The following is a 24,059-nucleotide window of genomic DNA, read 5'->3' as shown; positions in this document are numbered from 1 at the left end:
GTTGCCTTAATTTGGTAAATAAGCTCTCACGACACTCTGGCAAGAATCCATAGGTTTCATGGGTCATGCACAGAAAGAAGACAAGAAAGTGGAAGAGGACTGAGTGGGAAGAAGGCTTTCATTGTGAGATAGGAGAAGAAGAAAGGGGAAGGGGGCAGCCTTTATTGTATAAATAGCTGAACAATTCAAAACTCATTCCCAAAGGGCTGATGGGATAACAACTAGAACCTCGTGGACTCTGGTGATTATTGATAGGGAAGCAGCAGTTCAAACATGAAACTTTAGACAACTCACCATCTAGAACCTTCTAAATTAACCTTAGGCTATCCTTAAAAACACAGTGATAAGGTAGAGAGCAGTACAAGTAGGTATCCCTTGTCAGTCTCTGGACTTTCCTTGCATGGGCACATACACCCATTACATATGCATATAACACATACAAACATTTGCTTGCATGGGCATATATACCCATTACATATGCATATAACACATACAAACATTTGGGGAGGGATGGGTGAAAGAGGAGAGGGGGAAGAGAAGAGAGAAAGGGAATGTATCGCTTAGCATAGCATAGAGAAATTGCTTTTTGGCCATACACAATATCATTTCATTTCCCTATTTGGAAATTTCCGTAACAGTCATTTTTAAGATCCTCATTAATTTTACTTCCTCTCTTAGGAGAAGTATCAGAATTTATTATATAAAATTCCGGAAAAGAAAATGCTTTGGATAGAGATGTTTAAAAAGCCATTGAAAACTTTTGTGTTAGGATCCACAGTCACATGAAACCTCCTGTGGTCGGGAAGTGAAGTTTAAGATGAGGCAGCTCCCATTTTCCAGGTGATAAATTTAACCAGCGGACACTCAGCAGTCTTCACGCAGAGGGCATCAGAGGTCAGGCTGCAAAACAAACTCGCCCAACTCCGGCAAAAGAAGCAGAGCCCAGGCTGCTTCTAGAACACGGGCTGCAATCAAGCCTTTGGTCAGTAATTTTATGTAATTGTTATTGATTCGCCCATAGGAAAGCATCCAAGGATCCAAAGTACCAAGAGATGACAATATCTTCTAACCTCAAACACAGGTGCTTTCGCCAACACGTCTAGAAATACTGTACAACCCGCCAGAGAGGGGAGGCTGCACTCAGTGTTGAGATGCTCATGGTAAGCGATACACGCCACATCATTAGCTGTTAATTCTAAGGACGCTATCTATCTTTAAGGGTGGAAGGTGGGTGTCCATGGAAACACACACACACACACACACACACACACACACACACACACACACACACACACACACACTGTTCTGACAGCATGAGGAGGTATTTTTTTAAATGCCTGTTCATATATACAATGAAGAAAAATGTGACCAAAAGATAGCAAGCAGTTACGCATAATTTCTGAAACCACATGGGGCATCAATGTAGGAACTGCAAAAGTTTGGCAAAAAGAAGAGGTATCCGAGCACACAATGGTCAGAGGTTAATTAGAGATCAAATAGGTCTTGAATCCAGGGTGTTTCTGGCAGTGCTTGCCTGTGCTGAATCATGAATTCATGGAAGTCTTGGGTCTGAGCACACCGCATGTACACTACCCACTCCATGTACCTTCACACTCTGCAAGAACAAAACGTTTCCTGGAACACTGGTTCTGAGTCAATCCCCCTGTATGCCATCGGTTAAAGCACTACCACTTTGACCAAGTCTTCTTTCTTACAGAAACCAGAGGTCCTTAATATTTCCCTATCATCATGCCTCAGCCTGCATCAGAGTACTGTAACTTTGGATCATATACTGTTAGAATGCTGGATTGTAAACATTGCTGTTTGAGTTGTTCATTTGAATTAAATTTATAAAAAGGAATTAAGTGAATTTTGGCTTGGGATGAGGTGATAATTTCCAGCATTTTCTGATATGTCCCTGGCTGTGTGTGCTAGGTAATTATGTAATGTGACATTCTTAATATTGGATTTTAAAATAATGATCAACTCTGAAAAATGTTGAAGAAAACCTATATCCTAGAGTATCGAATATCCATCCAAGGTTTAATTCTTTGTGTAAAACTACGCATTACATCCTCATTAATATGCAAAATTGTTTTAAACTTTAGTAAAAGGTCAAAATTAGATGTATAACAAACCTACAAAATAGATCTCATAACTTAATTCTTACCCATTGCTAGATAGCATCTCTAATATCTTACTCTATAAAGAGTACCGCCATGAATATCCTTCCACTCAGAGGATTATTTTAACATTGCGTTTAGTATCAATTTAAAAATTCTACAATCTAAGGAAATTAATGTCTTTGAAGTGGCAAACATGTTGTGAGACTGACTTGGGCTACTCGGGACTGTTGTCCCAGTGAGCACTTTCTTGGTGGCATAATCTATGTGAATGTCACCATTTCAATACTGGTGTTAAAATTAGGATTTCATTTTTTTCCTCTCAAAGTGGCAAGGAATAATGATTTCTAACCTGTGTGTGTGTGTGTGTGTGTGTGTGTGTGTGTGTGTGTGTGCGCGTGTGCGCATTTTTCCTATGTGTACAAGTGTTTGTGTGCATGGATGCATATATGTACATATTCATGAGGAAGGCAGAGACCAACCCTGGGTGTTATTCCTCAGGTACCATCCACCTTACGTTGAGGTCTCTCACTGGTCGGGAGATTATTAGATTAAGATGACCAGCCAGAAAGTTGCAGTGATTCCCCTGACTCCACCTCCCTGGCAGTGGGACAAAAGTGACCATGCTCTGCTGTTATGCTTGTCTCCTGGAGATCAAACTCAGGTCCTCTTGCCTACACTGCAAGATCTTAAACATCTCTCCATCCATCTCCATAGCCCCAGTGGTTTTTGGATCTTTAAATAATTGAGTATAAGATAGGAAATATATGCTTATTTAGGAATAGTCCTGAGATATTAAATATTAATCTGAGCAGCATAACTTTCACATTCTATATAGAATTACTAAACATTGTTAATTTTACCTGCTTTTTTCCTTTCTACTTCAGAAGACTGTTCAACTTCCACTGTTACAGTAACAATCATGTACAATGGCGTTTATTTTATCACAGCTGCTCAGAGAAGAAAGTTGAGAACCCTGACAAATGGAAGAGTGACAGCCTGAACATTCCTACGATTGAAGTGTTTCTCAACATGTGATGTAGAAGATAGTACACTAACTTTTTCTGGAGATGTTTGGAATATTGCAAGAATTAATATTGTTTTAAAAACTTAGAAAAAAAGGATCATAAGTTTTTAACTGGTATTTTGATTTTCCTTAAATTCTATCCTTACTGTTTTAAAAATATTCATCTTTCTAAATTGATACTGTCATATAGTTTATAAAATGTAAAGATAAATGGAAACTATGACTGTCCATCAAGGCATCTTAAACTTTTTCAGCTCTTATCCCTTTTTACCTAAGAAATTTTTAAGTTGTTCCTTTATATGAGAAAGTACACTAATCAAATACCTACTGATACTAAATCAAAAGAAATTTAATTGAGACACTTTAACCACATTAAAAATCCTGTTTTCAACCAACTGGAAGTTACAAAAGGCAAAGTTGAATTTTAAGTTTATAAAAACAATGCATAACGAAAACAGGAAATAATACACTAACCTGGTGGTGCTATTAATGATAAGAATAGAGAACCATGGTTTGGAGGTGCAAGGACTATGCTCTAAAGTGTTGTAAAGAAGCACCATTGAGATTACTGTCCTCCTTCCTGGACCTTACACCAATATTCCCTCATCCAATCATTTTAGATGATTTGAAATGTCTTCCCAGTATGCATTCACTGACACTGCGTTTCAAGCACTCACCTGTAAGAGCATCACTTCTGAGGTACAGATAGGAGGATAGGGGTTACAAGACCACTCTCAGTTCCATAGTGAGTAGAAGATCAACCTGGGCTACATAAAACTTTGTCTCAAACAAATAAACAAACCCACCAACTCTATTGTTTCTGATGAGCTAACATGTTCTTTAAAGTCTTCCTGTGTCTAGCTGCTTTTTATAAAATATTATATAGATAACTGTTCATCAAACTTGTTTTAAAAATTTCTTCATTTTCAGTTAGAAAGACCTGATAATGGAGATTTAAATAGGCTTCCATTTTTTTGTATACTTTATATATCTCAATTAGCATATTTATTTGAACATATCTATTCTTCTGATTTTTTACATTTTGGTAAAGCACAATGTGCATGTTCATCCAAAGGAAACTCTCAGCATTGGCGGTGGGTGAGAAATCAGATTAAGGTAAAACGTTGTGCATTACTGTTTTCTTGACAAAAATTTATGTACTTTTAATCATTTCTTTTTCAGAAAAGTAGTCAAAGCACGATGGGATTTCAAATTTCTATTTAGACAACACAATGAGACAAGAAGACTCAAACCGGGAAGAGTTTGAGCATCAAAACTATTCCTGATTCAAGTACAGATACCTGACAAATCTCTCCCTACACTTTTACTTTCTGTTTGCCAGGTCTAATAGGATGCGGGCGGGGGGGGGGGGGAATATAGCAAGAAAAAGAATGTAGTAAGGAGCAAGAGAAGGGGGAAGAGCTAACAAACCTGAATGTTTTTTTTCTTAAAGCTATATGGAAGCTTACTATCTTGTAACTAAATTTAAAAACACAACTAGAGATTAAATGGAGACACCCTGCATGACTTGATAATGCTGTTCCCGGATACAGTAGGCTACTAAATGAAATTACAGGTCCAGGTACGTTATCTTAACATGGGAATTGCTTGCTTGGAAGATGCCAGAGCCCCCCTCGCAAACCCCAACTGTACAACACAGGCTTCTGTGAATCTACTCACTTGTCCACAGAATTAGAGGATAAGACCCTGTGTCTGAGGACACCACACCCCTTAGTTGTAAAGCAGGACAGAACTAAGCTGGCAATTTCTTCCTTGGTAGCTAATTTTCAAAGTGCTGGAGCTTCAGTGCAAGCAGGTGGGAGAGAAAAGGCCTTGATGGACTTACCAAGCTGGGAACCCTGTGAACCACAAAACCAAACTGACAAGCAAGTTGTGCCCACCTGCTCAAGAAGAGCACAATTGCTGTGGGGAAAATCAAGAGGCTCCTGACCGAATTTGAGGCCTACTCCTCAGGAGACCATCTATGCCTACTACTAAAAACCCAGTCAACAATAGTCCCTTGGAAGGTCATAGGTGTCCAGAAAGGAACTTACTGCTCTTGAACTGAATTGGTATAGCATCAAACTGTCTTTTAAATATCTGTCATCCACATAGAGAAATGTTACTCTCAGTCTCAATCACAGAAGCCTCTCTCTGCAGTGAATGATGGTGAATACAGAGTCATGGCTGTCCAAGATCCTGACAATAAGGATCCGAGGGGACTGGAAGACTATAAGAGACAAGAGGCCAGGAGAAGGGCTGTGGAATGCCATCCTCTAGTTAAAATATAGCCGTTGCAGTCATGAACTCCACAGCCGTAGGTATTTGCACTGGGCCCGAACAAGGCTGGCTCTTTTCACAGCCAGTCCTGGATGGGGGAATGGCTTAGGGGGCCCTACCCTTTACTCAAGAACTATCAACTATTGATTGATTCTGGGAGAAGGGGAGTCACTGTTTTTTACCTGTGCATGTACCACAAAGCCCACTGGGCTCCAACAGACAGCTCTGAATCTATGGTTGGTCATACAGGCAGGTTAGTCAAACTCAGTGGCGCGCGCACACACACACACACACACACACACACACACACACACACACACACACGTGCACACACACACACACACATGTGCACACAAAATACACAGGAATGCTAGGAAGACACTTGTAGGCAAGGGGGTTGTTGTAGACAGAGGTGGAAAGGAGAGTGGGAAATAAGAGTGATTGGTATGTGTTATATACATTGTATATATGAAATTGTCAGAGGTAATTCAACTAGTAATGCTAATACAGATATAGCATATTTAAATAGATATAAATTTATTTAGCATATAGAAAAGAGTGATCTAAAAGGAAGCCAGACTAAGCTAAGTATTTCCAGCATATTCAACTCAAAACTGTATCAAAAAAAACATAACATAATTTATAAACAGACTTTAAATCATCCCAAGAAAATATTTTACCTGACTTTTTTCTTTATTAAATACCCAAATACCAATACATGTAAGTCCAACATGTTTCATTTAACTTCATACAGATTAAAAAATAGGAAAGCACCATTTGTACTTGAAAAAGATTTTTAAAAAAGTGATACTGTTACCCTTTCATCTGAGGGAGGGAGGGGGTTTGCGCGTGCGCGCGCGTGTGTGTGTGTGTGTGTGTGTGTGTGTGTGTGTGTGTGTGTGTGTGTGTGTGTGGTGTTACTGGAAATGGAGAGTGATATCAGAATTGTGGCCAGAAAAGTACGTATTTACTGTGTGCCTGATATATTAGGCACTTCAGCTTAAAGAGCTAAATACGGAATTTAAAATGGAAAATCCTGATTAATGTAAGCATGAATGAAAAACCAGTGTTTTCCTTTAAGTTACTCATTAACAAAAAGACTGTGCACAAAAGCTTAGCAGCACCTGGTATTCTGCTCTTTATGAGCAACAAAAACCCTCATTGCTTTCAGGGCTTGGTTTATCATTTTATTTTGATTCTGACTTCAAGTTTCAGAGAAGACAATAGAGGGGATAAGTGGTCTCCAACCCCGTTGGTGTGAGGGTCCTCTAAGGCTCCGTTATTACTCCAAACTCAGGGAAGCTGATTTAGAGTGGCCGACAAAAGCCAACTAATGAGAAAACAGAACAAAAGAAGTGGCATCTTAACATTCTGCTGGTTAATTAAAATGTGTGATTCGCAAATGCACTTTCAACTCTGTTCTTCTTAGGTAATGCATTCTGTGAGGACCAAATTGTAGAACCAAATGTGTTTTCCTGTAAATTCAGAAAGCAAACCATTCTTTAAAATATAAGCCAGTTTTTGTTTAATTCTTTGAAGGAATTAAAATGAGGATGCTTTTATTTCACCAAAATTTTAGCTAGTAAAGTGAAAGAAGTAAAACATTCAACAACAAAACAACTTCTACTATAAAAACAAACAATGCTGAGAATCGTATTTATTAGCGAGCCAAGGGTTTGATATACACAGTTTACACCCTAGCCTGCTCTTTCCCACAGTTGACTAGAATATCCTGAACTAGCAAGTTAAAGACTCAAAAATCCCCTGTAAAAGCTTGTTTGTTCACGATCAATATAAGCACAGCACTGACCTTAATTCCAGCCAGCAGTCACAATATAGGTTGGATCAGATCAATGGAAATCTGAAAGGAAAAGATAGCTCCATTAGACTAAATCAGTTGAATAAGTTGGCTTTTCTTTGTCTAAGGAAGAAACCCAAGTCAGACATTAAACAACTTGTTTCTCATGCTGTAAAATATGCTGGCTGACACAGATCGCTTTACAACATGCCCTGCTTAGGTAGAGATAACTTTTTAAATTCATAGTCATTTTTAAGCTTCATTTTAAAATGTGTCATAACTGTCAAAATTAGGTCCGATTTTTGCTTTCAGCATTTTGTGCATTCAAAGAATCCTTAAGCATATAATCTAAAACACCCGCATTCTACTTGTAATATGCTACCACTTACCATGAAGATGTACTTAAAAACAAAATCCACTCATTTGCACCCTGCCTTATATTCTCTACCTACACTACCTAATCCACATGCTAAGATCCTAATTTTCAATGTGATGGATACTGGAGACAACTGCATGCGTATAAAAGAGAAATTCAGAAATAAAGAAATCGAGACTACTGTACATCAGAAATAACAATACAGGAAGCTCCTTTGTTCCTTCTGCCATATAAGGAGAGCAAAGTAGCAGCCATCTCTCTACACAGAACCAAACCTCGTCAGTCACTGAACTGATGGCCTTGGTCTTTTCAGCATCCTGAGCCTGGGAAATAAATTTCTATTGTTTATGAGTCAGCCCATCTATGGTATGTTTGTTATAACAGTCTGGACTGTCTAAGACAGATCTTTAATCTGATTTAATATCCACAGAGAGTCTGTAGATCTTTAGTCCAGGATCATCAATCAGTCCAAAGGTAGTCAAGGTCAAAGAAGGCAATTTCATTGGCAATTTATCAGTCTTCTCATTGGTCCCCTGTGCATAAGCCTGGCCATTAAAATATGCTGAGAAGTAAATATGTGGGCAAGCACACTGTCAGAGGGAAGGAACAGAGAAGGGGAATTAAGGAGAAAACCATTTTTCAAAAAGTCTGTGGTGAAAATCAGCCCATCTTTTAGACCAGCAAGGAAAAATCTGAGGAATGACAAAGAGTGAAATTCTCAACTTGCTTCAAAAGGTATTCATAACAGCATCTCCAGTTAAAAAAACCAGGCAGCTTAACTGTTGGAAGTTGGCTTATGCCTAAGTCAGAAACATTTCATCATTAGATGTTTAGGCAAAGCCCATCCAATAGTTTAATGCCCAACAATCTTGATTTAGTGAAAAGAATCACATAAAGTAATGTAATAGAAATACTAGTAAGCACCAACAAAACACACCACTCAACATGGAATTGCTGGTGTTTATTTCAGCACCTATGAATAGGAAAAATAATTTATTTATCTAAGAATGAAAGGAGGGTTTGATAAACCAGTTGACGTTCTTTTCTATTGTTTGAGAACTTTATTCACATATATAATGTGTGTTGAACAAATCCAGTCCCCATTCTCTTCCTTTTTGTGCCCCCCCCCATTGTCCCTGTTGAAATTTTTTAATGGGACATTTTCAGGGGCTTTAAAAATTATACTTCAGTATGTCTACCTCCATGCCAGACATCTGACCTTATTTTACTTTGGTACAAAATTCTTTATCTGAATATAGCCAACATTTCTCCAAGTAGATCATATTTTCTGTGGTACCAAATAAACTCACAAAGGAATAAGGGAGTATTTTCAACATAAAAAAATTCAATATCCATGAGGCACCATCAATGACATCACAGCTTTCCAAAATGGTCTTTTTAAGACATTTGGAAATAAATGGCAATACATGAAAATCAATGGGAAATAAGAAATAAGGTTGAAAGAATCTAATGTGACTTCACAGTCTGAGGATGAAACAGTAACTAGTGCGGACACATCCCAGTAGTAAGTTATTGTGAGCTTTCCAGCACAAAATAAAAAATAATTTTCTTTTGATCCACATATATAATTATTTCAAAGTACTATTTAAACTCCCAGTATATAAATACCTATCATATTAATTAAATTGAATGGTACCACATATTGAGAAAATCTAAAACATTCTCTACTAGCTAATAGCTTTCAAAGATTTAACAATACACATTCAAAGAAAAGAAGAAATTAACAATTTGATGAAAGCAGAAATTTAAGTAGAGAAAATGCATACCAAATGTATGCAGAAATAATGCTAGGAGAGTGGGAAGGAGAGTGTGTTCACACTGAATGGCTGGCTCTATTTGTGGCTGGGCATATGTGTGACTGCTAGACATGTGCACTATCCTGTGTGCAAGAGATGGCTACTATAATGCACATGAGCACTAGGTCGCAGAAGAACAGAAAGTTCACACTGTGAATACGTGCATATTAATCATGGTGATTAGAAGTCATCATTCCCTAGGAAATTTGTCTCAATGTGGGGATCATGTTACTGTGTAGGTAGGACTCTAAACTTACATGCATATCCTAAGACATTATTTTATACCCCTTAACTGTATACTAGTTTTATTAAAAGTATTTAATGGAAACATTCTCAGGAGTGAGAAGAATTGCTGGCTTTGTACTAGTGAGCCCCGTGTATCCTGTGGTGTTCGTTGGTTCATTGGTTCCCTGTTTGTGTTTAAGGGGAACACTTCAGTCTGAGGTGCTTCCTTAGCAGCAACCTGGAACTTTGGGGGAAAAAATGCAACCCAGTTATTGAGCAAAGAGGCACAAAATAGTGAAGATTTATGTTGCCCTATGGCACAATCTTCACAGGGAACATCTGCCACTTCAAACACACAGGTCAAGACTTTTGTGTAGTATTTTGCTAAACAAAGCCCTGAACATAATTCAAAGAGAGTTCTTTTCAACGGGAGTTGGCATCTGCCTTCGGGCAGCTTAATGTATCAGCATACTAAAATCACCATTTCTCTGGCCTCTCTTTTTCCTCTCCCAAGGGGCAAGAGAAATGCCAGAAATTAATCTTCAAGAGTCAGTTTTTAGAGCTTGTTCTCTTTTTCAGCCAATGAGAAATGTTTTCATGTCCACACTAAATCATATGGTGATGGCCAGATCATACATAAACCACATAACAAACGGATGTGAGCCTGTGTACACCTCACAATGAGTGAAAGCTGGAAACATCAGGGACAGTTACCAACTAATTAGCAAAATTTCTTGGCAAGCCAGGAAGCAGAAAGCTCAGCCTGGAACCAAGCCGTTATACCCTTCACATCCCACTCTAATGACTAGCTAGTTCACAACCATAAAGGTTCTGCCACTTCCCAAATTAGCACCACTAGCTTGGGACAGTGTTGAAACAGAGGAGCCACAGGGGAGACTGGAGACCGAGGCATAGCTTGTTCTCTTTTCTCCAGGTGCTTCCCAGCACTTCTTATCCTTAATCGCCTTAATCAAAGTCATAATAACAGGTATGAGACGATACCTTGTTTTGGTTTTGACTTACACTTCCCTGGTCAGCCGTGTTGAGCACGGTATTCTCTATTTATTGGTCATTTTTATCTTTTGTCCTTCGTTCATCTTTAATAAAATTATTTTTGTTTGTTGCTATTGAGCTGTGTGAAATCCTTATACATTTTGGATGTTAACCAGTTATCAGCCACATGGCTTACAATGTCCTTACACCTTGAGACCGCCTTCTCATTCTGCTGTTATCTTTGTATTTCTTGACAATACGTGGGGGGTTTAAAGAGCAGAATTTTTCATTGAGGGCTGGAGTCAAAAGATCAGGGTACCAGCATGGTTGGGCTCTGACAAAGATTCTCTTCCTAAACTGTCAACAGCCATCTATTTATCTTCTTAGATTTAGAAGAAAGAAAGATATGGAATGAGGCAAGCAGATCAGACAGCTTTTTCTTCCCTTCTTTGTACAAGGCCATGGATCCCTCTTAACTTGGCCCTCACCTTGTGAATTCACTTCATTGACCATCTCCTAAGGGCTCATGTTCTAAATACAGTCACATTGGTGGGTTAGGACTTGTTAACAAATGGACTGTGGAGGATTACAATCCGTCTCCAACAATATGCATGAGGATATAAGGAATGGCAAGACAAGTGTGTGACAGTGAAAAGAGGTTCAGAGAGTCTGAAACCAACACTCAATAAGGTGGTGGCATATTTCAACTGGAAGCCTGAAGTATTATTGGGTTATAGGCAAGTCTTTATGAAGGCTGAGTTTCTGCCAGAATCGTAAAGGAAAGATATCCATCAGACAGATGACTGACTTATTCATGAAGGACATGATGTTGTGTGATATGAAAGAGAGTGAAATTTTACTTAATACTGAAACAAGACAGTGAGGGTTTAATGTAGGCTAGACTACATTAACATGGAATCAGAATTGCATGTTTATCAGGCAATCTAGCTGCCTATCTAGCCAGCCCCCATAATTGTGTACTTAATCATGCTTTGCCTTGACAAGTAAGTATAACATTTATAGAGCCCTGGGCTCTTTGTAAGCCAGATAGTAGCTAATCAATGCCATATCCGGCCTCCCCAGACTCTGGGGTGCTCTAGGTTAGTGACCCAGCAAATCTATGCTTGTGTCCCAGGCACTTAGTGTGGAACATGCCACAAAGACAGGGATCTATTAATGTGGAATGAGTCACTCCCTAGAGAAAGAGGCTGAGTCATGGCCACTCCAACTAGCTTCACCTCTAGACACTATTTGTCATATAAAACAAAATTGTAGGAAGCTAGGCTCCAGACTTTGCTCTTGATGGAATGTTCTGTACCCTGACATGGTTGCTGTAGCTGCCACAACAAAGTCTGGAAATGGAAGTTTAAGTTTGAGAAGACCCATTGCACGCTGGGAAACTGTACCCAATTCACCTATCTACTGTCAAAACACAGAAAGAAAAATTAAAAAAAAAGACTTTGAATGCTTAAATCATGGTAGTTCTAAATGAAATGAGAGTGCTATTTTAAATATAACAAAAATAATAACGAGAAGGGAGGGAAATGTGTTTCATATAATCCGAGTACTGCACAGAGCAAGACAAATACATGATTGACTTAATCCTCACATAAGAAGATGCAGCATATACTATCATTATCTCCAGAAGCAAACCATAAGAATTTAAAAATGTATAAAATTAAATTTATGGTATCTGCTAAAAAGATGCAGATTCTCAAATAATACTGTTTCATTATCCTTTCTCTCTCTCTCTGTCTCTCTGTCTCTGTCTCTCTCTCTTCATTCCTTTCTCCCTCTCTCTCTCTCTATCTGTCTCTCCCTCCCTCTGTTCCCCCTCCCGTGTGCGTGCGCGCGCGCGTGTGTGTGTGTGTGTGTGTGTGTGTGTGTGTGTGTGTGTACATACATGCTTGTTTGGGTACATGTGGGTGTAAGTGCGGGAGTGAATGTATGTATGTGGGCATGTGGAGGCAAAAGGTCCATCTCTAGTGTTTGTCTATAGCACTGTCTACTTTTTTTGAGACTTGGTCTGAAGCTTGTTGAATAGCCAAGGTTGACTGGCCAAAACGCAACATTAGAGTTACAAGCATGTTTGCTACCATACCCAGCTTTTGTATGTGAGTCTTGGGGACTGAACTCAGGTCCTCACGCTTGCATGGAAAAGAATTGGTTGATTTTTCCAATCCCAGCACACAAATGTCTTCAATTAAGCAAAAGAAATAATAAACACCAGAGATAAGATTAAAATCATGCATAAAATTTAAGAGCTGGTCAGTGTGTGCATATATATATGTAAATTAGACTATATATGTATATATATGCGTATGATACAAATATAAATACACACATATCAATGTTATATATTTACACTTAAGACATGGATAAATTTTCCTAACTGTATGATCCCATAAGAATTTTGCAAGGTTGAAATTCAAACAGAAGCGGTAAGGACAAACAAGCTTTGGAAAACTAATAATGAAAAATAACATCTTAACATTTTGAAATGTTAAGATGCTAATCTCCCGTAGCACTTGCTCTAAAAATTTTCATGATTCAAAGTTTTAGGAGATGACAGTCATTATTTTATTTTATTTTTGATTTTAAACTTTTTAAAGATAAGGGCTCATTGGAGTCTAGGTTCACCTAGATTGTGCTATGTAGCTGAGGGTGGCTTTGATCTGCTGATCCTCCAGCCTCTGCCTCAGAGCAATGGCATTATAAGCTTGTATCACTACAAATGGTTTATATGGCGCTAAGGATTGAACAAAGGCTTTAAGAATGCTAGGCAAGTGCTCATGAAATTAAGCTGCATCTCCAGCTAATCATTATTTACTAAAGAAACATTTTATTGACATTTAAGAGTCCATGTCCAAAAATGACCTAGATAGCCTCATAATGCATTTGCTTTTCTTCACTTCTACTTTTAATTCTAATGATGCTCAATGTCAATATGTGTGTGTGTGTGTGTGTGTGTGTGTGTGTGTGTGTGTGTGTGTATGTGTGTGTAAGGAACAATTAATGAAAAAAATGAGTCATGAATCTGAAAGAGAAAGGAAGGATATATGGAATGGTTTGGAGGAAAGAAAGGGAAAGGAAAAGTGATATATATTATAATCTAAAAATCAAAAGAAATAATTTTAAAAACAAAAAAATGGGAAAGAAGGTAAGTTGAGGTTGGAGGGTTTGGGAGATGTTAGAGGAGGCATGAGTGGGTCAATATAATGAAAATACATCGTAGGTATACATGTATAAAACATTCAAAAGAATTACTGAAAATATTGTTTAAAAAACCCCACACAACTGTGAAAGTCAGCAGTACATCTGAGTTATGCTGTATCCTGTAGACAAGGAAACAGAGTTGAGTAATGAATCTATAAAAGCTGACAAGCTGACTTTTAACAGCATGAAAACCTACTCATTTACTCAAATAATTAGCCTTTAAAGATGGCGGGTTTTTGAAATAGTTTTATAGGAAAGCGAATAAAGTGAATGCATCACTATTTGCCGAAAATGTTTAATGGAACTCCTTTTCTTCAATTCCTGAGTTTACAACTGCGCTATGTAAAAATGTGGGGCCTACATGATGCAGACATCAGCAGGAAATGTGCCTCTATATCTGAAATCATGATGCTTTTTAAGTTTAAAGCTACCTAGATTTCCTTCATTTCAGAAATTATATGTTCTCCTAGACCTGCTAAAACAATATCTCATCATATGACTAAAGCTTGACTTTCAAAGGAATATACAATTATATCCAATTTTAGTAGTGAAGCAAATCTTTTCCCCAAATCTCTAATTTCCTGAAAACCCCAGTAAGGTTCTAGCGAGTCAAACTCACACATTCCACACATTGCTAGACTCAGGTGTCTCCATCAGAAACATTCTTTTGGGTTAGTCTAGGTATATTTAAGTCTACCAATGTTTCTGTTAAATTTGATTCTTCAAAGACCTAAAATTAAAAATTACAAAGTCTTCTGAAGGGCATAAAAGATTGTTTTTCAGTACTACTTATGTAAAAGAACATTTATATCCATTTTATTATTCTCAGCACATCTCGTTACATGTATAGGACCCAGAAAAAAAAAAGCTTCAGCAAAAGTTAAACATTAGATTTCCTTCAAAAAGGCTATAGGAAAAAAATGTTTTTAAAGGCTATAGGAAAAAAACATGTAACTTTGTAAACTGACTTTAAAATACATTACCCACATGCAGACACATAGACAAAGACACACACAAGCACACACAGAGGGAGGGAGGGAGGGAGGGAGGGAGGGAAGGAAGGAGGGAGGGAGAGAGGGACAGAGAGAGGGACAGAGAGAGACACACACATATACACACACACACACACACACACACAGAGAGAGAGAGAGAGAGAGAGAGAGAGAGAGAGAGAGAGAGAGAGAGAGAGAGAGAGAGAGAGAGAACAATTTAAATGAAGTTATGCCATGCAGAGTGATAATGGTTCCCCAAAGAGCCACAAGCTATTTAACAAAAACCACAGTGTCAGGCATGGGGAATCTCCTTCCAGTAGTTGTTCAGGGGAGTCCAAGAGACTCCTAAAACACTAGAAGCTATTGCCACTGCCCTTGCTGGTCTCCCAGAACTTGAAGGTCAGACCTTGTTGCTGAAAACACCAGACACCAGACACGGGACTGGGAGAAATTGAATTGGAACTGACCTGGAAGCCTCCTCCCTAAGGACTGGCTCAGAGAGATCAAAGGAGAGAAGGACAGCCAATAGTCATGCCCAGCTCTAAAGCCCACAAAGCACAACAACAGTGACTGGATCTACAAGGTGTCCCTAATAGTGGAATAGGGACCTTTTTATCGTGGAGAAACTGACAGCTGTCTAACCGGAATTAAGACCCACTCAATAGAAGCGGATTCATGCCTGGTACCGTAAGTCTAGTCAACTGACCACAGCTATAGAGGTCACAGACCCTAGCGGAGAAATGACTACTGCCATTTTCCTAAACTGGGATTATTTCTCAATGCATTTTAGATACTTGTTTTCAGGACCCCAGAGGAATGTGCTTCTCACCCCTCATATAAGAAGCATCTGTGTACAAAAGGTAGTAAATATTACAAAGTTGCACAACTTGTCAAAATGGGGAGAGTAAGGAACCACGAGGTACTCTCTCCAAGTGATATATCTACAGTATGACCCATGACCTAAGGCTCAGGAAAGCTTGTCAAAGAGGGTGCAGAAAGACTGTAAGAACCGGAGAACCAGGAGGTCTGCTGTGAGTGTTTTCTAGACAGGTCAGGGAAGCTGCATCCATGAAACCTCAAGAAATATGATTGTCTAAACAACACCTGCATAATGACAAGTTCAGTCAACATGCCAAGGTTGATGGGGGGATTCCACAAGGTCCCACCCCTAGATGAAGAGCTACAGGCAATCAATGGCTACTGAGATGGGGGGCATCAGTCTTTTCATGGTCTGGCTCCCTGAAAAGGTCATCCAATCCCAAATGGCCAGTCGTAACCAAATGTATATATGAGCAACATTAAATGGACTTGACAGGTTTTGTTTGTATATACATACGCATATATGTAATTAAATCATTAAAAAGGGGTTATGAATATGAGAGGGAGTAGGAGACATGGGAGGAGTTGAGGGAAAAGGAGGAGGAAGATGTAAACACAGTATTCATATATGAAATAATCAAAAATATAAAATGTTTAGATTGAAAAAGGATTTCTTCTGAGTTGAAAGCAACAATGTGGGATTCATGTTACACTTTATTTCCTTGGAATCCATTATCTCTCACCTATACAAACCAATGGCTAATCCTTTTGTTTTTCCCACAAAGAGCACTGAACAACTAACCTGGGCTCATAGCTCACAGACTCTGGACTGACAGCTAGGGAGGCTGCATGGGACCAACCTAGGCCCTCTACATATGTGTGACAGTAGTGTAGCGTGGTCTATTTGCAGGACTCCTAGAGGTGGGAACAGGACCTGTCCCTAACACTTGAGCTAGGTTTGGGGAACCTCGTCCCCATACTGGGTTGCTTTGTCCAGCCTTACAAAGGGAGGAGCTTAGTCCTACCTCAGCTTGATATGCTGTGTTTTGCTGACGCCCATAGGAGGCCTGCCCCTTCCTGAACAGAAACAGAGGAGGAGTGGATGGGGGGCACAGAGGGGAGGCAGGAGGAGGGAACGGGAGGAGAGGAGGGAGGGGAAACTGATGTTGGGATGTAACATAAATGAAAAAATTAATTAAAAAAGTTATTAAAAAGAGTATGTGTAATTAAAAGAAATATAGTCAGTGATATATTTACAGTTTTAAAAATCATGAATCTAAAGTTACAAGTAAAATGCTATAAATGACTAAATATGCAACTTATTCTCAGTTGTCTACCTTACAGAGATTCAAATGCCATCCAAGAAGGAAATCACGCAGCTATCAAGGAAAATAAATGGCCCAATGTTTGCTATTTCATCCAGTAAAATGTTCCCCCAAAGTATGAGCTTTCATTTCCAAACTTTTGATTACAAAACACGCAATAGAAAGTAAATCTTATAATCTGTCCACAATGAATTGATTATCTCTTCTTGTTTGGGCCAAGCACAAAATTATTTACCATACACCACTGATTAGGCTCCTGCTGGTAAGTCTATCAATCATCAAGCAGTTCACAGAGACGAACTAAGCTTTGACAGCAGGCAGGCAAGGCCCAAACCCTGTTCCACAGGGCTCGCAAGAGCACAGCTCATTGAGCGTAGACAACAGGTTTCCCCGTCACTTCCGGGAAGACCCAGCAATTGACGGACCTAGTGTCACAACAGACTAACTCCAGGTCTGGGCGGCGGTGGGAGAAAGTGAACAGGGGTCATCCTTCTGCAACAAGCAGCCAGATCACCTAATTCCCTTGTGTGCCTGTCACAACTGCAGCCACGCTGCACAACTGCCATGACAGTTCCAGCTGCAGGAATCTCGCTGGCCTTTAGGAACAGGAACAGCAGGTTTCAATTTCTCATTCACTGTTTGCTGAGATGAGATGTTCAAACTTTTTGAAGAGGCTTACTTCTTATTCAAACCAAATCAAGAAGGCCAAATCATTGGAAACAAAACAAAGAAAAAGCAGATTAGGGTGAGACAGTGAGTGTTTGCTTACGTCGGTAATCTACTCCCAAAAAATTCTTGGAGGAAGGCGCAGTGGAATGGTGCATCCAAGGAACAGCCTTTGGGCCTGGGGAGATAGCTCGATCAGCAAAGTGCTTGCCGTACAAATAGAAGAGGGCTTTTAGTTAAAGCCTCAAGTCCACATTCTATAAAAGATGGACACTGAGACACTCATCCTTGATTCCAGTGCTGAGGAGTCAGAGATAGGCAGACCCCCTGGGGCTCGCTGTCCAAGCAGCCTAAACTTACTGGGTGGGCTCAAGCCTGTGAGAGAAAATGTCTTCAAACCAAAGGGTATATGATTCCTAAGGAATAAGATGCAGAGTTGTCCTATGACCTCCACATGCATGTGTAAACATTTACACACATATCTTCATGCATGCACACACACACACACACACACACACACACACAGGTGGGGGGAGAGAGAGAGGGAGGGAGGGGTAGAGGGAGAGGGAGAGAGGGAGGGGGAGGGGGAGGGGGAGAGGGAGAGGGAGAGAGAGAGGAGAGAGATCTTTGACTTCCTGGCACTAAGCTACGAAACTAGTGACCACAGAACTAGTGACCATAAATTGCATTAGTAAGCATTTGCTGCTTAACAAGGAAGCCTGTTATTCCATTGCACTAAAGGGAGCGGCAGGTTTCTACCACAGCTAAAATAAATGGCGACCACAAAAATCCTTTTTCCCAGTGTGCTTTTCCTTTCTATTTTTCCCCTCCTTGGGAAATTCAAAAGAGGTCAGCACCGTTACCTTTATTACATAGAAATATGGATCCAAGTTTCAGGAGAGTATAGGAGTGTTGTGTAGTGGCCTTAACTTGTCAGGAATACAATGCAGTCTGACTCCTGTTCTCTCAAGGGATTATGACTTGGGTAAAACAAACAGAATGGGCAGAAACAGGAGCATCATCAATCTTCTGGAATAATCAATCTTCCGAGGCCTCGAAGAAAATCTCTCCCAGCTGTCAGCCACCTTCCTGCCTCCATTTCCATTTGGTCTTTCCCACCACGAAAGCATGGATGAAAGCAAATGGCGTTTTCTTCAGACAAAACATGCCATGACACCGTGAACAACTTTGAAAGATTACTAGCACTCCAACATTGTTATAAGCCAAATGGAACAGGCAATTATGACACTATGGCCTCCAATTTTAAAATGTATTTTTCTTGTATATGACATAAACCATAATAGGTAGATTGTACCAGCAAAATGCAACAGGTAATTTTAAGGATACAACTTTTTCATCCAAAGGCAAATGCATGACTGAGTATGGATAGCAGTGGCAGTGATAAAATAAGCATTAAAATAAATCATACTTTTAAATAACTGCAAATTTTCTTTTTTTAGATTAATGTTTTCTTAAATATAATACATATACATTATATACAGCTAGGAAAATATTAACAAAAGTAATTTGGTATGACATCTCCTCTCTGTAATGTTAGTAAGCAATTCTTATATTAAGTTAAATACTCAAAACCAGAGTTAAAGATTAGGTTCACAGTTATTAAAGTTGTATCAATAATTTACTCTTAACAGAGCCATAAGTACACTTTCATGTTCTTTTTTCTAATTCATTGCTTTACTACCATGTTTTCATTTCAAAAGTCCATACAAGGACACTGAGGTCCACCCCTACCTATTTGATAATGTGCTAAAGTTTAGCAAAACATAGACAACTCAATTAGTTAGACTACAATCATGGGGTATATCAGTATTCAAATGTTTTACTTTTTATATGTGTTAGCATTTTACTTGCATATGTATACATACACACATATACGCATGTCTAGTGCACATGGAGGTGAAAGGAAGGTGTTTGATCCTCTGGAACAGGAATTATAGACAACTGTGAACTGCCATGAAGGTAGGGAGGACCCAACTGAGTCTTGTATAAGAGCAGCAAGCATCTTAACCAATGAGCCATCTTTTCATGCTTATACTATAAATATTTTTAATGGTACACAAATAAAAATTCAAGGTAGCTATTATACATGAAAATACCCCAGGCCATGTATTTTAATCTTGAGATTGTTTGACTGTGTCTGGGTCTTGGCATTTTTAATCTCTAGAATGGAGATAACAATGCCTGTTTCCCAATGTTATTTGAAGATTGAGATAATGTAATTTAAAAGCATAGCAGGCAGCTTAACACATAAGGAAGGCTCAGTTCTTCATCCTACCACACGCTTGCAAACATCTGCTAGCTTAGGGGCTGGAGAAATGGCTCAGCAGTTAAGAGCACATACTTGTCTTTCGGAGAACGTGACTTCAGTTCCTAGCATCCATGTTGGGTACCTCACAAACACCTACAACTCCAGTTCAGGGGATCTGATGTTTCTCGGTCTCCACAGGCACCTGCATTCATTTACACATACCCACACACAGGCATGCACATATACGCATATTTTTCAAATAATAAAAACAAATCTTTAAAAAGAAAAGTCACTGACTTCTGTGGTTGACAATGTATTAACCCAAACACATATTGCTATGTGGGGAAGAATTTTCATAGGTTTTTTTTTTTTTGCTTGTTTGTTTTTTTTAAACAGTGTTTCTCTGTGCAGCCCTGGCTGTCCTGGAACTTGCTCTGCAGATCGTGCTGAACTTAAATTCAAAGATCTGCCTGCCTCTACTTCCTGAGTGCTGGGATTAAAGGGATGTGCCACCACTGCCCGGCTGCCATAGTTCTTATGAGTCTGATAAGTTTAAAGGCACTATTGGCTCTGTATCCAACAATGCTGACACTGAATTTTCTGATAAATGAAATTAACTGTTTCACATAATATTGATTTTCCCTACTTGTAATTTTTATAAACACTTTTTAAAGGACCACATATAATTTATTGAAACAGCCCCACACATGTATTATTACATGTATACAGTGTACATTGTTGTATGTATATCCTTTCTGAGATATAAAACATATTGAGAGTATGCCAACCCAAGGAGTGGTGGATTCAGTAAAAGAGCTAAGATATTTGAACTATATCCACAATGGCAATACTCATAAGTTTCCAAATATGAATGAATATGACAATGCTTCTGCTGTCTTTCAGACTAATTTAAATCAATTAGTGAGTCACTGGATGTCACAGTAGTTCAACTTTTCCCTTCTTCCTTTTTCTGTTCATTCCCTTCCTCTCCCTTCCTCTCCATAAGCACTACAACAAATGCTCTATAAGCTAAACTATTTTTCTCACAAAAATCTATTATGTGACACAGACATACTGCTATGACTCTACATGACAGACAGACTCTTTTCCTCTGTGCTAAGTACATTGTCATAGCCACCATGTAAGCCTGAAACCATATGTACCATCCTTTTGCCATTGAGAGAAGTCCTGTGTTATGGCTTGAATTAGAATGACCCTCATAGACTTGTGTATCTGAGTACTTGGTTCCCAGTTGGAGGTTATCTTTCAAGAGGTTGTAGAGCCTTTAGGAGGTGGAGCCTTGCTGAAAGAAGTAGGTCACTAGGGGGTGGGCTTTAAGAATTCACAGCCTCATCCTACTTTTTGCTCTGTCTCTGGTTCCTGTGTGTAGATGAAAATGTGATCAGCAGATTTTTAAATTTCTGTGGTGGTTTGAATGAAAATGGTCCTCCATAGGCTCATAGGGAGTGGTGGTATTAGGAGGTGCGGCCTTATTGGAGTAGGTATGGCCTTGTTGGAGGAAGTGTCATGGGGTAGGGTTTTGAGGCATCAGATGCTCAAGGTAGGCCTGGTGTCTCTCCCTCTTCCTGCTGCCTGCCAATTCAGATGTAGAACTCTCAGCTCCTTCTCCAGCACCATGTTTGCCTGTGTGCCACCATACTTCCCACCATAACAATAATGGACTAAACCTCTGAACTGTAAGTCAGCCCCAATTAAATGTTTTCTTTTATAAGCATTGTCATGGTCATGGCATCTATTCACAGCACTAGAAACCCTAACTAGGACAATTTTCCAGACTGTTGTCATGCATCCACTGCCAAAATCAACTCTATTTTCTGGAACTATGCTAAAACAGTTCTCTGGGTTGATTTTGGTCATAGCATTTTATCACAGTAACAGAAAAGTCAATATATACCTGTGGTTCAGTCAAAGCTTCAAGATGAAGCAGAACAGAAAGGGATGAAGAGGGAATAGACCCAAATAAGGAAGGAGAGAAGGAAGGATAGAGGCATGGAGTTAAGGTGAAAGGAGAGAAGGGAGAGGAAGACACAGAGAAGGAAGTGAGAGCAATATCAAGAACAAGGCCTGCTAATGACCACATGGCTAACCTGAGCCCCACAATCTCTAACCAGAGACTTCCAGACTTTTTAGATATCTTTTCCATTTTTAGTTAAAGTCATTCATTTCAAATATTTTTTAATTACAGGTGAAGTTTCCCAATAATGTAAATACTGATAGGAAGTCTAATTGTAACTTCAAGTAAGACATTTTCATTATTTACAAGGCAGAGTCAGGCTTGGTCAGTGGCAGTTTACAGGCTATAATAAAATATGTAATGAAGAAAAAGAAAAGCTTTATATTGTCTCAATTGCAAGTTACTTATAAAGCAAAAGTAGATGATCCCCCCAAACACATAAAGCAATACTACCTTGTCATCATATTTAAATTTTCCCCAGGGATCCAAAAATTCCACAATAAAATGAACTGATTCAGAATAAAAAAAAGATGCAATAGTTTTACATTTCCTCATGTAAATTGGGGATCTAGTAGTTTTCCTCCAGATGGAATACAAGATTCAAGTTTATAAAGCCAGCACGCCTGAGCACTACCTGTGGCCCATGGCGTTATATCTAATGTTGACTTATCATTTGCCTGTGCTAGAAGCTCATCTGTCTCAGAACATCACCAAGCTTTCCCTCTATTGCATAGTGATTACCAACTGAGTTTATATACGTCTAATTCACTACTCGTAGTCTAACCAGCTAATCGATGGAGCCCACTCTTAGTGACTATTTACTAGGCAGATGCTCTAACCAGCTAATCGATGGAGCCCACACTTAGTCACTGTTTACAATTCACTCAAATATTTTGGTTATTTTATAATGTCCATTTTAAATGTTAAGGGATGGTGAGGAAAATTGTGGAAAATGTCAAATGCACATAAATAGTTGTGTCTTAATTAAACAAAAGGATCTGACATATTCAAGATAAACACAGGAAACAGAAGTAACAACAAGTATATTTATAGGTTCAGTGATACAAAAACCATTTGTCATTTGGGCTTTCTACTTTTTATTTTGATGCCTAATTTGAAAACAGTTGGAACATTCAACTACTATACCTGTTAAGGCTGAAAGAAGTCAAAATGTATCAAGTTCTTTTGAAATTCCCATTAACAAACTAAAATTTTTATGGCTTTAATTTTTTTTAAATATTTGTTTCATGTGTATGTGTGTGTGTAGTAGTAAAACTATTGTTTTCTTCAATAGTTTAAAGTTGCGCCATTTTCTATCTCAAGCTAGAAGTGAGTGCTACTATATCTAGCTATAAATCTCCGAAATTTTCTACAATGTGTGGGCTTCACCCATTTCTTCTTCATGCAGCCTTCCAGCCTTCCCTGGATTCTTAAGACTATGAAGGCAGCATTTCTCCACTGGTAGGTATGAAGTAGAAAATCAAATAGATGGTACCATTTTTAACTTCAAATATTAAGCTTTTAAGTATTGAGTGTCTGGCTTTACACAACTGACCTCAAAATGACCATTATCAACATAGTTCTCCTTTAAGCAAACAGTTACATGACTTAAAATATTATTACTCTCCTGAATAGCATAAATACCATGTGATTTCTTCAACAAAGTTTCATATAAATTATTTTTTAATATTTTAAGTAGATTTCTCTGCCAATTCAGTCAACCTCCAGAATTTCTTTCATTAATTTAAATTAAATATGGAGGCTTATACATCTGGGAAATATGTCTTTTGAACAAATATTTCAAAGAAAAATATAGCAACCATAAGTTGGAACCCGGTGAACTTTCTCATGTTAAAAATATTTCATGCTTATTAGAAATCTACAGAAAACAGGTCACTTGCTTTCATCACTTGAAACTGAATCAGCATATGCTAGGATGGTTAGAAATTTATACTCATCAAAATCAGTGCCCAAAAGGATTTTACTAATTGCTTTTCAACAAATGAAAGTGCTTAAGTGAAGTCAAGCCAACGAAGCTGTGTGACTGGGTAAGTTAGATACTTATGCAAAAGTCATCTCAGAAAAACCCACAAAGCCAATTGAATTTCATTCCACTTACAGTTAAAATGTCCAGTCCAAAATAAAGGCACGTCCTTCA

General features: G+C 38.7%; 1 protein-coding gene across 24 annotated transcripts in view; it reads right to left on the bottom strand.

Moving 5' to 3' along the window:
• Map2 (microtubule associated protein 2) overlaps nt 1-24,059 on the bottom strand; it is a 280,848-nt gene that overhangs the window by 199,566 nt on the left and 57,223 nt on the right. For all 24 annotated transcript variants that reach the window (XM_052749705.1, XM_052749710.1, XM_052749709.1 and 21 more), the window contains exon 2: nt 7,241-7,291. The gene's annotated coding sequence lies outside the window, so the exon portion shown is untranslated. The remainder of the gene's footprint in view (nt 1-7,240; nt 7,292-24,059) is intronic.

Source organism: Peromyscus californicus, unplaced genomic scaffold (assembly GCF_007827085.1).
Source record: "Peromyscus californicus insignis strain IS unplaced genomic scaffold, ASM782708v3 Scaffold_21__1_contigs__length_65335640, whole genome shotgun sequence".
Classification (NCBI taxonomy): Eukaryota; Metazoa; Chordata; class Mammalia; order Rodentia; family Cricetidae; genus Peromyscus; species Peromyscus californicus.
This window is presented reverse-complemented; position numbering and strand designations above follow the sequence as displayed.